Consider the following 7,346-nt stretch of genomic DNA (forward strand, 5'->3'; position numbering starts at 1 on the left):
GTATGTAGGAAATGCTCTTATAAACTTCAAGCTTTTATTGAATGGAAGAGTTCAGACATTACCCTCCCCACAAGGATTAAATGCCTAAAAAATAAGACGTTTTGCTTTAATGCCTTTCTTTCATTTTCTGATACACATATGCAAGTAGGGAAGGATTCTGATGTAACAATAATACAATGGTGACTTGTAATAACACAATGTCTACAATGGTGACTTGTAATAACACAATATCTAGGATCTAGTGTTAATTCAGTTACGTACTAATTCGTTCCAAAGTGTGTGGATATTTATATTTCTCCTGGGTAAACTAATGAGCTCCAAGAAAATATCCCTAAGGAGCCTTCCAATTCAAATATCAATGTTTGTCTCAAAACGCTTTAAATTCTACACCCTTTAATGTGGACATAGAGTTATACTGTGGAACTTTTCTCCTCCGAGAGTGAGTACTACCCTATTGGTTAACATGGACAAAGTACCTTCATACATAGAATGGGTGTGTGCAAACAAGAAGTGGTAGATTGTCAATGTCTAGTGCATTGAGGTCCCTGGGTAAGGGTCATGAAATCATCAGGACACAGGGGATGCAGTGTGCAAACAGCAATTGCCACTGCATGCTGTGTTTTATTGTTAGTGGGTATTTAAAGACAAGCAAGCATAATCTTTGCCAAGATTTGGTTAGAAAACATTCACACAAAAAATTTCCACAGATACATTTTTACTTAACCTATGAGACAATGTCAAGGTACATTATTATCTAAACTATTTTAGAGCAAGCTCAAACCACTTCTCCAATCTCAGGAAAATGCTTGACCAGCTGTTCATCTATGCTTAAGCAAGCAGAAGAGCCACTTCCTCAGCTCTCAGGAATCTGTGACATGTGTCTGGAGATAGGGAGAGAGAACATTTTCCCTCTCTAGCCTGGCATTCCAAGAGCTTTCCTAATCCCAAACACAGTCCTCAGACAATCCCGAGGCTGGAGCCTGCATCATTCTGCCCCCTCAACATAGACCCTGAGTCTTCACAATCTCCTTTTTTCTTTTGTTTTAAAAGTAAAGCTTTCCACAGGGTTATCATAGAAGCTTGCATTGGCTTCATAAAAATCAAATATAACAGCACAAGCGCAAACAGAATAATAACAATCATAATTTCCATACCACTAGCAGTATGTGAAATGCTTTGTAGTATTCCTTTCAGATCCAACCCTTCCAACTGTTTAATAAATGTATCAGCAATATTAGAAGCATCAACCTTTGTAAATTGTTTACCAAAAATATCATGTACATTAAATTGTAACTGAGCAATCAATTGAGCAGCAGTAGAATTTTTAAATAAATACTGTTGTATTATATTCCGATCATGTAAAGATTTATTATATTTTACATTAGTAATGTAAAAGGTAGTCGAATTTTAATCACATTTTAACAATAACTGTTTTTCCACAACCAATAACTTTTTTCCTAACCATCCCACTGTCTGTTTAACAACATTAATCTGTGTTTGTAATCAAGCATCAATTTCTACCTGTGAGACACACAATTCATGTGAATCCCGGTGCCATTCTTCCACAAAGTGTTTAGCTTGTAAGGACGTGTGCAGGGCAATTCCAGACACCGCAGCAACAGTGGTAATAGCAATTAAGCTTAAAATCACAGCCACAATGGCTCCAATCATACGTTTTGTACGTTTTAGCAGTTTGGTAAAAAATTCAATAACAACACTATCCAAAGGATTTGGGGACCATTCTCTTCCTAATTTAACAGGTAGCCAAATATAAGTTCCTTGTTGTAAAATCATAATACTATCACTGTCATTAAAATTAAGAGAGGAATTAACACAAGAATACAGGCGACAATTGAAACAAGAAATAGTAGGATAAAATGTAAAGTTTCCCATCAAAAATACATAAGGCAGGGATACACAAGCAGTTACATTATAAGATTTATACAAAGTAAAATTATAAGTGGACGCAGAGTTCGCCGTCCCCGAAAAACGATCCATTTGATAGCATCACGGGTTTTAGCGCCGCTGCGATCTTCCAAAGATGAGTTTGAACAGCAGTGGGTGCAGCCATGAAAGCCCATCGAGCATCTGTAATGCCTCCATCTCCCCAGGCCATCAATCGAGCTCCAATTAATGGCATCCGGCATCCTAGTAACATTTGATAAATCACATCTGGTAATATTCCATTCTAAACATGTGTTAATAAACTGTCCAAAAGGTCCCCAATTAATGAAACTATTGAACTTTTTTCCAAATGTTCCTCTGCACTCTTGCCACACAAAAGGCTTATATTTTAAATCAATATAAGTAAAATCAGGGCACATAGGTAAGGATAACTCACCATCCAAGGTGACACTTTCCCAGCTACTATTAATGGACCAAGTAGTTAATCGCTGTAGCTGTTTTCTAGAATTGGAAGTGCATTTCCCAGGTAAAACCCAATGTTGCCAATTCATAACTAAACAAGGCGGAGGCCCCAAACAAACAGGCAAGGAATGAGTATAGTAAGTAAAATTTAAAAAGCTACCATCATCCTTATTATAAAATGTCAAATTATTCCAAGGAGGAGATAAAATAGCAGGAACAGTATAGACGGTTATCTCCATGTCTCCCCAAACAACAGGTCCCAATAAAGGAGGGTTAGGAACAAAGGCCCAATAACTTACGTTAGCATTAGCATGGACAGAGTTTACAGTAAGCAGGGCACACATGGCCAGCAACAAGTTCTCAGCCGTGACAAGTTTACCAGTGTGACAGATTTACCAGTGCCTTGTAACATCTTTTGTCCTTCTCCAGTCAACGTTTTAACCTGCCCCCAGGTGGGCAGCAGGGCTTTCTTCTTTCTCAACTGGTGGCTGATTCCTTGCAGGATACTGGGCTGTCCTCACTGGGCCACGTCTGTATCCATCTTGCAGGAAGCCAGCATTGTTTGCCATCCTGTGTAGACACAAAACCCTATCCTCACCCCTTATGTAATAATGTTCCTAGTTGTCATTTTGTGTTCAATGTAATCTTAATCCTTATGGGAGCATTTAAATAAGGTTTTTCTGATATTTGTTCAAAATGGCGCTCAGCTCTAGTTAAAATATCTCCTTGTGGTAAGTTTAAAAAATTAAGAACAAAAAGAGCTTGATGTAAAATTGTTTTAGGATTTTGCATGGAAAACCACAAAATATCCATACTTTTATTCAACCTTTTCCTCCTTTTTAATTTTTTAATTTGTTGTTTTAGTGTGCCATGAACTCGTTTAATAATGGCTTGTCCTTGGGGGTTAGATTCTATTCCTGTAATATGTACCACATCATAAAGTTCACAAAATCTTTTAAATTTAACACTTTTATAGGCTGGTCCATTATCAGTCTTTATTTTGGCAGGCACTCCCATAATGGCAAAAGCTTCCAATAAATGTTCTATTACATGGTTAACAGTTTCTCCCATAAGGGCAGAAGCCCAAACAAATTTAGAATAAGTATTTATTTATAACATGTACAAAGGAAAAACGGCCAAAGGCTTGCACATGGGTTATATCCATTTGCCAGAGCTCATTAGGTTGTAATCCTCGAGGATTTACTCCAGCAGGTACAACTCTTAAATGCATTGATCTGCAAATAGGACACCTTTTTATAATTTGTTTAGCTTGCGAATAAGGTATTTTATAATGCATATGTAAATAGCCAGCATTTGTATGTAAATGAGCATGATCCTGTTCAGCAGAAGCAAAACTAATTTATCAACCTGATTATTGCCATATACAAGGTACCCAGGTAATGAAGAGTGAGCCCTAAAGTGAGTTACAAACACTTTGGCATTACGTTGTTGTAGTAATGCTTGTAATTGTTTAAATAATTGGTTTAGCTGGGGTTTAGATGAATAAGTAACAGAAGTGACTGTATTAGTCACAACTTCTACAGCATAGGCAGAATCACTAACAATATTAATATCTCCCACAAAATCTTTTAACACTTTAATAATAGCAAAAAGTTCATTTTGTTGAACTGATGTTAAAGTAGTTGTTTGTACCCAATGTTTATTTTTTGTCCAATAAGCACTTTTTGTTTTGGAGCCATCTGTAAAAATGGTAAGAGCAGTGGGAATAGGGGCCTTGGTAATTATATCAATAATGACAAATTGTTGTTTATGCAAGCAATCCCACAATCTACCCTTGGGGAAATGATAGGAAAATTGTCCAGTAAAATTTACTAATGCTATTTGTAGCATTTCAGACATGTTTAACAAATATTCTACTTGGTCTTTTGGCAAAGGAAAAATAATTTTAAATCATACCCTGATAGGGTAAATACCCGTTGCCTGGCCTGTTGAATAATAATTGCCAACTGTTGTTTATAAGGCATACTATTTTTTGTAAATCTATGCTGTGTATAAATCCATTGTAATGGTAGCTCATTTTGTCCTAAAATTCCTGTTGGGTATTTCCATGTATCTAAAATATATAAATTTATGGGTTGATTTAGCGTTACTCAATGTAAAAACATTTCTTTTATTCTCTGTTCTATAAATTGTAATTTTTTTTAGCTTCCTTAGTTAAAGTTTTTTTGCTATGTAAATCAGGATCCCCTTGTAACAAAGAAAACAAATTATGTAACTGATAAGTAGAAATTTTTAAGGCCAGTCGCATCCAATTAATATCTCCTAATAGCTTTTGAAAATTATTTAACATGTGTAATTGATCACGTCATAAAGATATTTTTTGAGGTGTCACTGTTTGTCTAGAAACAACATATCCTAAATATTTTACCACCATATCCTTTTGTATTTTTTAGGTGCTATCATTAATCCAAAATCTTTAAATATAAAGGGAAAGCATCTTTTATAGGAATTTTTTTATTGTTTATTTTTGATCTATACTCCCTTGCCCAGTGCTCCCCTTTTTAACATTTAGGGTAAATTTTTGGTCTTCTCTTGTTAACTCCAGTAGCTTTTTTACAACTTTTTTTTATTTGACCACATCCAAAACACTTTAGATTAGAGGGTTTTGTTTGCAAAGCATGCCAGGTAGTGGCCATAGTTTCAGCAAACACCTGCATACGCCTGGATTCAGATATAATATCTCTGCAGGCCCTCAAATATGTATTCACATCCCCAGATTCTTTAATAGGCAATAGGGCCCGTCTACAGTCCTCATTAGCATTCTCATAAGCCAACATGCGCAGCAGTTGTTGACTTGCAGCCTCTCCCACAACAGTATGTTCCAAGGTAAATTTCAATCGCAATAAAAATTTAACATAGGGTTCATTAGGTTTTTTAATTACTTTAGTTCAAAAGCCATAATGCTCTCCTACTGGTCAAATCCTTTCCCATGCCTCACTACCTATGTCTCTTAATTGCTCATGGATCTCTTCAGGAGAGTTCACTTGCATATGAGCATCTGCATATAGTTCTGTTCCACAAAACATGGGAAAGGTTATGACCTGTAGGCGTGGGTTACTGCTCTGTGCATTTTGTCTAGCCCTTTCTGTACATAACTCAGTAAACCACATTTGCCATCGTAGGTATTCAGGTTCCTTAAGCAAGGCTTTACAAAGCATCTTCCAATCCTCAGGAGCAAAATTATTGTAATGTTGAGCAAGCCCATTAAGCAATTCCTTAACATAATGAGACTGCTGACCATACAACGTCACTGCCTTCTTGAGTTTACCAATATCATCAACAGCAACACCTTTATATCTGGCTGGTTGAGCTATACCATTCATAGGGCGTGGTCGAATTACAGGATAAGAAAAAATAAACATTTCATCATCAAACTCACTGTCTGAGCCCTCTGTTTTGTGAGGGAGTGACGCTGTAAAGATTGCATCGGCCAGCGGAGGAGCCAAAGGCTGCTTTACTTTCACTTTCTCAGGTTCTCCTTTCACTCTGCTAATTTCCAACTCCATATGTTGTAATTTTGATAAAATCAATTCCATTTGCTCAGACATTTTATTACACTTTCAGTTTGTTCCTTTTAAGCCTTTTTTACCTCTTGTTTTTTCTCTGTTAATTGCAATGCATCCTTATCTATTGCGTCCTTAACCTCAGAGTCCAATTGTAAATCTACAATAGAAGGAGTGGCCTCTTTCTTTAAGTCCGCTATTAATCTTTCCTCATTCAAGACTTTAAAAAGGGTATGTAAAATAACCCAAATGGACCAAAATCTAATAGGAATCTTTTCCCCTTCTCAAACAGCTCTTTCTACATTATTTTTTACTCGTTTCCAATTATCAACATATAATGTTCCTTCATTGGGGAACCAAGGATTCCATTCCCTAACTACATTAATACACATTTCTATGTCAGAAGAAGAAATATTTACACCATAAGCAGCAAGTAAATGTTTAAGCATATGTAAGTACGGAGTAGACCTAACTTGTCCCATCACCCTGTAATTAAAAGTACTTACCTGAATATCCCTGAATTCAACAATGCAGGGTCCCTGTTCAGGCGCCAATCGTCAACGTCTAGTGCGTCGGGGTCCCTGGGTAAGGGTCACGAAATCACCAGGACACGGGATGCAGCGTGCAAACAGCAATTGCCACTGCATGCTGTGTTTTATTGTTAGTGGGTATTTAAAGACAAGCAAGCATAATCTTTGCCAAGATGTGGTTAGAAAACATTCACACAAAAAATTTCCACAGATACATTTTTACTTAACCTATGAGACAATGTCTAGGTATATTATTATCTAAACTATTTTAGAGCAAGCTCAAACCACTTCTTCAATCTCAGGAAAATGCTTGTCCAGCTGTTCATCTATGCTTAAGCAAGCAGAAGAGCCACTTCCTCAGCTCTCAGGAATCTGTGACATGTGTCTGGAGATAGGGAGAGAGAACGTTTTCCCTCTCTAGCCTGGCATTCCAAGAGCTTTCCTAATCCCAAACACAGTCCTCAGACAATCCCGAGGCTGGAGCCTGCATCATTCTGCCCCCTCAACATAGACCCTGAGTCTTCACAGTAGATGAAATGGAAATAGAGCAACTGTGAAATCAAAAGGAACATGCAAAAAAGACAAAGGCACAAAGTAGAATGTGCCAAAGAAATGCTGAGGTACAATTTCAAATAATGTGCTTAGGTGTGAGGGTGTGTTCAACGTACAGCATCAGACAATATGTTGGATACCTTGAGAAAAAACTGCATTAAAACATTCTGGGACTATCATACAAGCAGAAGCCCATTACGCTGACTCTAATCAGCCACAACATCATCAATTTAGGGAGTATTTTCCAAGAGCATACTGAGAAAAAAGGGCTCATCACAATTAGTGTTCAGGTTGAAGTAATGACAATCACATAGCTTTTCTTATAAGTCTTCATTTATTTTGGAGCATTAAAGTAGGAAAAGCCAAGTAAATA

The 7,346-nt window shown here is 36.9% G+C and overlaps 1 long non-coding RNA gene across 1 annotated transcript; it reads right to left on the reverse strand.

Annotated features, from left to right (window-relative positions):
• Positions 1 to 609: 609 nt before the first annotated feature.
• On the reverse strand, positions 610 to 6,879 carry LOC138820538 (uncharacterized). The gene is made up of 3 exons (XR_011369908.1): positions 6,398 to 6,879; positions 2,764 to 2,937; positions 610 to 2,148 (listed from the first exon to the last, which is right to left on the reverse strand). It is a non-coding gene; the product is annotated as an uncharacterized lncRNA (long non-coding RNA).
• Positions 6,880 to 7,346: the final 467 nt, after the last annotated feature.

This window comes from Dipodomys merriami, unplaced genomic scaffold (assembly GCF_024711535.1).
Source record: "Dipodomys merriami isolate MVZ:Mamm:240054 unplaced genomic scaffold, mDipMer1.0.p SCAF_898, whole genome shotgun sequence".
Classification (NCBI taxonomy): Eukaryota; Metazoa; Chordata; class Mammalia; order Rodentia; family Heteromyidae; genus Dipodomys; species Dipodomys merriami.